Here is a 12,136-nt window from a genome sequence, read left to right as displayed (position 1 = left end):
ACTAAACAGACAAGTTCAAAATGACTTAACAACTAAACAGACAAGTTTGAAATGACTTTACTAAACAGACAAGTTTAAAATGACTTAACTACTAAAGAGACCAGATTAAAATGACTTACCTGCTAAACAAAGAAGTTTAAAATAACTTGACTACTAAACAGAGAAGTTTGAAATGACTAAACTACTAAAGAGACATGATTAAAATGACTTAACTACTAAACAGACAAGTTCAAAATGACTTAACAACTAAACAGACAAGTTTGAAATGACTTAAGTACTAAACAGACAAGTTTGAAATGACTTAACTATTAAACAGACAAGTTTAAAATTACTAAACTACTAAAGAGACCAGAATAAAATGACTTAACGACTAAACAGACAAGATTAAAATGACTTAACTACTAAACAGACAAGATTAAAATGACTTACCTGCTAAACAAAGAAGTTTAAAATAACTTGACTACTAAACAGAGAAGTTTGAAATGACTAAACTACTAAAGAGACATGATTAAAATGACTTAACTACTAAACAGAAAAGTTTGAAATGACTTAACTACTAAACAGACAAGTTCAAAATGACTTAACAACTAAACAGACAAGTTTAAAATGACTTAAGTACTAAACAGACAAGTTTAAAATGACTTAACTGCTAAACAGTCAAGATTAAAATGACTTAAGTACTAAACAGACAAGTTTAAAATGACTTAACTACTAAACAGACAAGTTTAAAATTACTAAACTACTAAAGAGACCAGAATAAAATGACTTAACGACTAAACAGACAAGATTAAAATGACTTAACTACTAAACAGACAAGATTAAAATGACTTACCTGCTAAACAAAGAAGTTTAAAATAACTTGACTACTAAACAGAGAAGTTTGAAATGACTAAACTACTAAAGAGACATGATTAAAATGACTTAACTACTAAACAGAAAAGTTTGAAATGACTTAACTACTAAACAGACAAGTTTAAAATTACTAAAGTACTAAAGAGACCAGAATAAAATGACTTAACGACTAAACAGACAAGATTAAAATGACTTAACTACTAAACAACGAGTTTGAAATGACTTAACTATTAAACAGTCAAGATTAAAATGACTTGGCTACTAAACAGACAAGTTCAAAATGACTTGGCTACTAAACAGACAAGTTCAAAATGACTTAACTACTAAACAGTCAAGATTAAAATGACTTAACAATTAAACAACAAGTTTGAAATGACTTAACTACTAAACAGACTAGATTAAAATGACTTAACTACTAAACAACGAGTTTGAAATGACTTAACTACTAAACTGACAAGTTCAAAATGACTTAACTACTAAACAGACAAGTTTAAAATGACTTAACTACTAAAGAGACAAGAATAAAATGACTTAACGACTAAACAGACAAGATTAAAATGACTTAACTACTAAACGAGTTTGAAATGACTTAACTACTAAACAGAAAAGTTCAAAATGACTTAACTACTAAACAGACAAGTTTGAAATGACTTAACTACTAAACAGACAAGATTAAAATGACTTAACTATTAAACAGACAAGTTTAAAATTACTAAACTACTAAAGAGACAAGATTAAATGACTAAATTACTAAACAGACAAGATTAAAATGACTTAACTACTAAACAGACAAGTTTGAAATGACTTAACTACTAAACAGACAAGTTTAAAATGACTTAACTACTAAACAGACAAGATTAAAATGATTAAACTACTAATCAGACAAGATTAAAATGACTTAATTACTAATCAGACAAGATTAAAATGACTTAACTACTAAACGAGTTTGAAATGACTTAACTACTAAACAGAAAAGTTCAAAATGACTTAACTACTAAAAAGACAAGTTCAAAATGACTTAACTACTAAACAGACAAGTTTAAAATTACTAAACTACAAAAGAGACAAGAATAAAATGACTTAACGACTAAACAGATAAGATTAAAATTACGTAACTACTAAACAGACAAGATTAAAATGACTTACCTGCTAAACAAAGAAGTTTAAAATAACTTGACTACTAAACAGAGAAGTTTGAAATGACTAAACTACTAGAGAGACAAGATTAAAATGACTTAACTACTAAACAGAAAAGTTTGAAATGACTTAACTACTGAACAGACAAGATTAAAATGACTTAACTACTAAACAGACAAGATTAAAATGACTTAACTACTAAACAACGAGTTTGAAATGACTTAACTACTAAACAGACAAGATTAAAATGACTTAAGTACTAAACAGACAAGATTAAAATGACTTAACTACTAAACAACGAGTTTGAAATGACTTAACTACTAAACAGACAAGATTAAAATGACTTAACTACTAAACAGAAAAGTTTGAAATGACTTAACTACTGAACAGACAAGATTAAAATGACTTAACTACTAAACAGACAAGTTTAAAATGACCTAACTACTAAACAGACAAGATTAAAATGACTTAACTGCTAAACAGACAAGTTCAAAATGACTTAACAACTAAACAGACAAGTTTGAAATGACTTTACTAAACAGACAAGTTTAAAATGACTTAACTACTAAAGAGACCAGATTAAAATGACTTACCTGCTAAACAAAGAAGTTTAAAATAACTTGACTACTAAACAGAGAAGTTTGAAATGACTACACTACTAAAGAGACATGATTAAAATGACTTAACTACTAAACAGACAAGTTCAAAATGACTTAACAACTAAACAGACAAGTTTGAAATGACTTAAGTACTAAACAGACAAGTTTGAAATGACTTAACTATTAAACAGACAAGTTTAAAATTACTAAACTACTAAAGAGACCAGATTAAAATGACTTACCTGCTAAACAAAGAAGTTTAAAATAACTTGACTACTAAACAGAGAAGTTTGAAATGACTAAACTACTAAAGAGACATGATTAAAATGACTTAACTACTAAACAGAAAAGTTTGAAATGACTTAACTACTAAACAGACAAGTTCAAAATGACTTAACAACTAAACAGACAAGTTTAAAATGACTTAAGTACTAAACGGACAAGATTAAAATGACTTAACTGCTAAACAGTCAAGATTAAAATGACTTAAGTACTAAACAGACAAGTTTAAAATGACTTAACTACTAAACAGACAAGTTTAAAATTACTAAACTACTAAAGAGACCAGAATAAAATGACTTAACGACTAAACAGACAAGATTAAAATGACTTAACTACTAAACAGACAAGATTAAAATGACTTACCTGCTAAACAAAGAAGTTTAAAATAACTTGACTACTAAACAGAGAAGTTTGAAATGACTAAACTACTAAAGAGACATGATTAAAATGACTTAACTACTAAACAGAAAAGTTTGAAATGACTTAACTACTAAACAGACAAGTTCAAAATGACTTAACAACTAAACAGACAAGTTTAAAATGACTTAAGTACTAAACAGACAAGATTAAAATGACTTAACTGCTAAACAGTCAAGATTAAAATGACTTAAGTACTAAACAGACAAGTTTAAAATGACTTAACTACTAAACAGACAAGTTTAAAATTACTAAACTACTAAAGAGACCAGAATAAAATGACTTAACGACTAAACAGACAAGATTAAAATTACTTAACTACTAAACAACGAGTTTGAAATGACTTAACTATTAAACAGACAAGTTCAAAATGACTTGGCTACTAAACAGACAAGTTCAAAATGACTTAACTGCTAAACAGACAAGTTTAAAATTTCTTAACTACTAAACAGACAAGTTTGAAATGACTTAACTACTAAACAGACAAGATTAAAATGACTTAAATACTAAACAACGAGTTTGAAATGACAACTATTAAACAGAAAAGTTCAAAATGACTTAGCTACTAAACAGAGAAGTTCAAAATGACTTAACTACTAAACAGACAAGATTAAAATGGCTTACCTGCTAAACAAAGAAGTTTAAAATAACTTGACTACTAAACAGAGAAGTTTGAAATGACTAAACTACTAGAGAGACAAGATTAAAATGACTTAACTACTAAACAGAAAAGTTTGAAATGACTTAACTACTAAACAGACAAGATTAAAAGGACTTAAGTACTAAACAGACAAGATTAAAATGACTTAAGTACTAAACAGACAAGTTTAAAATGACTTAACTACTAAACAGACAAGTTTAAAATGACTTAACTACTAAACAGACAAGTTTAAAATGACTTAACTACTAAACAGACAAGAATAAAATGACTTAACTACTAAAGAGACAAGATTAAAATGACTTAAGTACTAAACAGACAAGTTTAAAATGACTTAACCATTAAACAACAAGTTCAAAATGACTTAACTACTAAACAGACAAGTTTAAAATGACTTAACTACTAAACAGACAAGTTTAAAATTTCTTAACTACTAAACAGACAAGTTTAAAATGACTTAACTGCTAAACAGTCAAGTTTAAAATGACTTAACTACTAAACAGACAAGTTTAAAATGACTTAACTACTAAACAGACAAGTTCAAAATGACTTAACTACTAAACAGTCAAGATTAAAATGACTTAACCATTAAACAACAAGTTTGAAATGACTTAACTACTAAACAGACAAGTTTAAAATGACTTAACTACTAAACAGACAAGATTAAAATGACTTAACTACTAAACAGACAAGTTTAAAATGACTTAACTACTAAACAGACAAGATTAAAATGACTTAACTACTAAACAGACAAGTTTAAAATGACTTAACTACTAAACAGACAAGATTAAAATAACTTGACTACCAAACAGAGAAGTTTCAAATGACTAAACTACTAAACAGACAAGTTTAAAATTACTAAACTACTAAAGAGACAAGAATAAAATGACTTAACGACTAAACAGACAAGATTAAAATGACTTAACTACTAAACAGACAAGATTAAAATGACAAAACTACTAATCAGACAAGATTAAAATTACTTAATTACTAATCAGACAAGATTAAAATGACTTAACTACTAAACGAGTTTGAAATGACTTAACTATTAAAGAGACAAGTTCAAAATGACTTAACTACTAAACAGACAAGTTTACAATTTCTTAACTACTAAACAGACAAGTTCAAAATGACTTAACTACTAAACAGTCAAGATTAAAATGACTTAACCATTAAACAACAAGTTTGAAATGACTTAACTACTAAACAGACTAGATTAAAATGACTTAACTACTAAACAGACTAGATTAAAATGACTTAACTACTAAACAACGAGTTTGAAATGACTTAATTACTAAACTGACAAGTTCAAAATGACTTAACTACTAAACAGACAAGTTTAAAATGACTTAACTACTAAACAGACAAGTTTAAAATGACTTAACTACTAAAGAGACAAGAATAAAATGACTTAACGACTAAACAGACAAGATTAAAATTACTTAACTACTAAACAACGAGTTTGAAATGACTTAACTATTAAACAGACAAGTTCAAAATGACTTAGCTACTAAACAGACAAGTTCAAAATGACTTAACTGCTAAACAGTCAAGATTAAAATGACTTAAGTACTAAACAGACGAGTTTAAAATTTCTTAACAACTAAACAGACAAGTTTGAAATGACTTAGCTACTAAACAGACAAGTTCAAAATGACTTAACTACTAAACAGACAAGTTCAAAATGACTTAACTACTAAACAGACAAGTTTAAAATGACTTAACTACTAAACAGTCAAGATTAAAATGACTTAACTACTAAACAACAAGTTTGAAATGACTTAACTACTAAACAGACAAGATTAAAATGACTTAACTACTAAACAGAGAAGTTTGAAATGACTAAACTACTAAAGAGAAAAGTTTGAAATGACTTAACTACTAAACAGACAAGTTCAAAATGACTTAACTACTAAACAGACAAGATTAAAATGACTTAAGTACTAAACAGACAAGTTGAAAATTTCTTAACTACTAAACAGACAAGTTTAAAATGACTTAACTACTAAACAGACAAGATTAAAATTACTAAACTACTAAAGAGACTAGTTTAAAATGACTTAACTACTAAACAGACAAGTTTGAAATGACTTAACTACTAAACAGACAAGTTTAAAATGACTTAACTACTAAACAGACAAGTTTAAAATGACTTAACTACTAAACAGACAAGTTTAAAATGACTTAACTACTAAACAGACAAGTTTAAAATGACTTAACTACTAAACAGACAAGTTTAAAATGACTTAACTACTAAACAGACAAGTTTGAAATGACTTAACTACTAAACAGACAAGTTTAAAATGACTTAACTAATAAACAGAGAAGTTTGAAATGACTAAACTACTAAAGAGAAAAGTTTGAAATGACTTAACTACTAAACAGACAAGTTTAAAATTTCTTAACTACTAAACAGACAAGTTCAAAATGACTTAACTACTAAACAGTCAAGATTAAAATGACTTAACTACTAAACAACAAGTTTGAAATGACTTAACTACTAAACAGACAAGTTTAAAATGACTTAACTACTAAAGAGACAAGAATAAAATGACTTAACGACTAAACAGACAAGATTAAAATGACTTAACTACTAAACAGAAAGTTCAAAATGACTTAACTACTAAACAGACAAGTTCAAAATGACTTAACTACTAAACAGACAAGTTTAAAATTACTGAACTACTAAAGAGACAAGAATAAAATGACTTAACGACTAAACAGACAAGATTAAAATTACTTAACTACTAAACAACGAGTTTGAAATGACTTAACTACTAAACAGAAAAGTTCAAAATGACTTAAATACTAAACAGAGAAGTTCAAAATGACTTAACTACTAAACAGACAAGTTTAAAATTACTGAACTACTAAAGAGACAAGAATAAAATGACTTAACTGCTAAACAGTCAAGATTAAAATGACTTAAGTACTAAACAGACGAGTTTAAAATTTCTTAACTACTAAACAGACAAGTTCAAGATGACTTAACTACTAAACAGACAAGATCAAAATGACTTAAATACTAAACAGAGAAGTTCAAAATGACTTAACTACTAAACAGACAAGTTTAAAATTTCTTAACTACTAAACAGACAAGTTCAAGATGACTTAACTACTAAACAGACAAGATCAAAATGACTTAAATACTAAACAGAGAAGTTCAAAATGACTTAACTACTAAACAACAAGTTTGAAATGACTTAACTACTAAACAGACAAGATTAAAATGACTTAACTACTAAACAGAGAAGTTTGAAATGACTAAACTACTAAAGAGAAAAGTTCGAAATGACTTAACTACTAAACAGACAAGTTCAAAATGACTTAACGACTAAACAGTCAAGATTAAAATGACTTAAGTACTAAACAGACAAGTTTGAAATGACTTAACTACTAAACAGACAAGATTAAAATGACTTAAGTACTAAACAGACAAGTTTAAAATGACTTAACTACTAAACAGACAAGATTAAAATGACTAAACTACTAAACAGACAAGTTTAAAATGACTTAACTACTAAACAGACAAGTTCAAAATGACTTAACAACTAAACAGACAAGTTTGAAATGACTTAACTACTAAACAGACAAGTTTAAAATGACTTAACTACTAAACAGACAAGTTTAAAATGACTTAAGTACTAAACAGACAAGTTTAAAATTTCTTAACTACTAAACAGACAAGTTTAAAATGACTTAACTACTAAACAGACAAGATTACAATGACTTACCTGCTAAACAAAGAAGTTTAAAATAACTTAACTACTAAACAGACAAGTTTAAAATGACTTAACTACTAAACAGACAAGTTTAAAATTTCTTAACTACTAAACAGACAAGTTTAAAATGACTTAACTACTAAACAGACAAGATTAAAATGACTTACCTGCTAAACAAAGAAGTTTAAAATAACTTAACTACTAAACAGACGAGATTAAAATGACTTACCTGCTAAACAAAGAAGTTTAAAATAACTTGACTAATAAACAGAGAAGTTTGAAATGACTAAACTACTAAAGAGAAAAGTTTGAAATGACTTAACTACTAAACAGACAAGTTCAAAATGACTTAACTACTAAACGGACAAGATTAAAATGACTTAACTACTAAACGGACAAGATTAAAATGACTTAACTTCTAAACAGTCAAGATTAAAATGACTTAACTACTAAACAATGACTTAACCATGTAAATGTTGTGAAAAAACACAATCAGTGCAAACAGTAAATACAAAGAAAGGAAAATTAAACACAATTATTGTAAATGTTATAAGCTATTAGGACCTTACAAGGATGCTAATTGTACTGGGACACTGACACCCACAACAGAATAATTTTCGTTCTGATGGACGTCCGCTGAGTCTGGTCATCAAAAGCAAAGGGATTGTCTGAGGAACACCTTCCACAGACAATACTCAGACAGAGATCCTAAAACAGAATCACTCTGGGCCAATTCATATATATTTAACTGATCCCAAAAGGAGATTAATTTTTTGGGGAAACCGGAGTACCTGGAGAAAACCCTTGTATGCTCAGAGACAACCATACATCTATTTTCTTACGATGATGAGACTGTAGCATTTGGAACTTTAAAAAGGCCTGAAGAGGCTGTAACTAATTTAAAGTCAAATGGTTTCCGATAGTCGACGGCATTGTTGACGGGACATCTTCCTCAATCGTCGATTGCCCCTGGGTCAGCTCACTGGCCAGGGTTCTCACTGCCATTTTCCTCATCTTTACATCTTCAGTCTCTTCCTGGTTTTCCTCCAGTTTGCTGCTGGACTCTTTAACATGTTCAGATTCAGACTCAGATTCGGAGGGAATCATATCCCCATCGATGTCTGAGAACTCTGGAACATGTTCAGATTCTGACTCAGATTCGGAGGGAATTATATCCTCATCGATGTCCGAGAACTCTGGAACATGTTCAGATTCATAGTCAGACTCATTTTCAGAAGGGATCACATCCTCAGGGAGGTCTGTTGGAGATCTTAAACCAGAGCCTGATGGTGCTTCATCATCTCCTGCATGATCTCCACTGCAGATTTCCTCCACCGCTGAATCTTCAGTTTCATCCCAGGTTGTCTCGTCTTTGCATCCTGGACTCTGCACATGTTCTACGGACTTCTCAGATGTTGTCTTTTTTAAGGCTTTACCCAGGCGTCTGAAAAAACGCTTCACTAAAGACGATTTCCCAACAGGTTTCCTAAGACACTTCAAGAAAGCCGCCACAACTGTTTTGTCCAGTTCTGCGTTTTGTGAAAGGAGTAAACTTCCCACAACTCTACTGGATTTCCCCAAGGTTTTACAGAGGTATTCGAAAATCTTCTGGGTGCAAATTGAGATGTTTTTTGGGTCACCATGAATTTCCTCCCTGTGAACTTCAGCCCAAACCTTCTCTGAAAGGCGTTTGTTTGTGGCATTTACAACTTCAAGAGAGCCACTACAACCTGAGGCTTCAATAGCCCGGCCAATCAGGCAGTACGTCAACAAATCCAAAAAATGTTTTTTTCCTTCATCCTCTGGTTTACATTGTTCCTCCAGTGTAACACCAGATTCTTTCTCTGGAAGAGCGTCTTCTCCTGGTAAAACCTGGCTGCTCTGTCTTGGCTTCACTTCAATGGAAGACGTTTCCTGTCTTTCTGGGTCAGTGTTCACTGGAGCAAGTTCAGATGAATGTTTCTGAGTGCGTTTCCCCAAAAATGTCTTGATCCTCTCTTTTTGACCTTTGAATTTAGATTTTGACTCAACTGTGTTGACAACAGCTACTTTTTTGGATTTCTCACGAAAATGGAATATAACAAGGTCCCTTATCATTAAGCTGGTTTCGGAAACTATATTTTTCATTGTGTACATATAAGGAACTTCCTTGATGTGATTTCTTCTAGGGTCGTCAAAATCTAAGCTGGAAATTACTTTATTCATCACATGTTTCACAATGAGCTGATTTATATTCTTGGTGTGTTCGGTACTGTAGTCTCCTTCGATGTTTAGGATTTTTGCAAACGTGTCAGGAACTTTGTTTCCCACAATTGCCTTTATATCTTCAGTGGTGAAATTTTCTTTTTGGAGCTTCTCCAGAACGTTGGATGTGAAGATCTCCAAGATATCTCTCATCGTCTTGAAAAGAAAGCAGGTGGTGATCCGGTCTGGTTTTCCAGCTGCCAGACGTTTACCCTCCTTTGGGGTCAGAACGTCCAACAGGTTGATGACCACAGTTGTCAGGGTTTGGATGGTGACGGTCTCTTCGGACGGGGATCTCATTCTTCTTGGGATAATTACTTATAGTTTTCTGCTAAAATAGCGAGGAAAACACAAACTGATCCGGGCTCTGTGACAAACGAATGCAAAGTGGCATTTAGAGAGAAAGCGAGCAAATAAAGACCCTCACTATGACGTGTCCGTTATACGTCATAGGCATCGAACCCTCCCGCATCATAAGAGCCTTCTGCTCTCCCGTAATAAGTCACGTGCTCTAGACTTATGTTTATATTTTAAAATATTTGGATAAAGTGAGGGGGTGAGGATAAACCGCCGTGATGTCAAACATGTGGACGTGCGTGGCCTAGGTCTCAATATGGAGTGGACGTGTTTTGAGGAAGCTCCAACTCAACTTCACCATTATTTCACCCTAAATAATATTTAAGCTTTTCCTTAGTATATTTTTTGTAGTGTGCCATCATATTATGAACAAGATGACGAAGCCCAAAGGTAATAAGAAAGACAAAGGCTCAGGGGATGAGACCCTAGACGACCGGACCAAACCGGCAGGCGTCGAGGTGGCTAATGCTAACACGAGCCCCGCGCGCTCTCCGGGTCCATCCGCCGCCAACGAGGACGTCCTAGCAGCCATAAACAAGCTTAGCATCACGGTCGACATGAGGTCTGTGGAGCTCAGTGGATCAATTTCCAGTCTCAAAGCGGCGGTTTTCGATATTTGTGACCGTGTGACATCAACCGAGGCCTCAGTCGAATCACTAGATAGGCGGATTTGGGAGCTGGAGAAGCGACATGATAACCAGCTGCAAGCTAAGCTGGATGATTGCAGAAGGAAAATGGCGATGGCTTTCCAGGTAGGACTTCGATACGTAGTTTTACTTATTAGGGTTACTTCTAATTCCTAAATGTTGAATTTGAATGATTCTTTTTCTTCTTTTTAACGCTACCAAACTGTACAGGCAGAAACCGTATTGGTATTAATTTGGAAACGCATTTCCTTAACCACACTGAAACTGGGGCAAAACTAGTCTGTTATGTTTCACTTTTGAAACAAATCCTTATCTTTGTGTATAAAAAGCATTCATGTTAAGTTTGTTTTTATGTGCTTTACATTAAGTATGCAAAGGGAGGTTGCATGTGGAACATGAAGACTTTTCTGGTTAACAGATCACATTAACTTAAGAATCAGTTTCTTCTTTTGTGTTGGGAGAAGGAACATTAGTATCAAAGTTAATTATGGCATAAACTAAATCTGAATTCATCCAAGTGTTTTACTTGGACTGGCTTTAGCTGGTCTGGTTAAAGAAAAAAGAGTCTCACTCAACAATGAAAAAGTGTAATTTTTCCATAATGTGAATATGTTGAAAGTTATGCTTTTTAAAAGCACAAGCATATGAAATTAGATAGCTTTTAGTTTTGTGCTTTGAATTTTAGGATTCATGCATAGACCCGTTCGTCATTCCAACAGTTATTGTTCAGTAAAATGTATGTTTATGAATGCACAAAATTGCTTTGAAAATATGTATTGAGTGTCTTATATTTTTTCTGTAATTTTTAAGAATAAAATGCAGAGTACGGCCACCTGGGTTATGTAGCCAGCAGTCACTATCAGCGTGACTTTTGCCTCAATTAATAACAGACAGGAGATGTTCTTGAGTCAGTTGAAGTCCCTGCGTCCACCATGCGTTGCCAGGAAAGACGTGGCCTCCACCACTATTGTCAATAAAAATTGGGATCTGTCAATTGCATTAAAACACGCTGTTGTGTTTTCTGCAGTATTTCAAGAAATGTGTATTGTTGGATGCACAAGCATAAGCATGTAGATTGGAAGTTTTTTTCCTATTAAATTGGAATTAAAAAGGATGAATATGAAGAAGCTTCAACTACAAACTTTATTTTGTGTAGTTTAGTTTTGTATTTCTTTTCCCAAGATCAGATAATTAACAGAAATTTCATATTATAGGCATGCC

The sequence above is a fragment of the Poecilia reticulata genome, chromosome 7 (assembly GCF_904066995.2).
Source record: "Poecilia reticulata chromosome 7, P_reticulata-male-v2, whole genome shotgun sequence".
In the NCBI taxonomy this organism is placed as follows: Eukaryota; Metazoa; Chordata; class Actinopteri; order Cyprinodontiformes; family Poeciliidae; genus Poecilia; species Poecilia reticulata.
Note: the sequence above shows the minus strand (reverse complement) of the source record.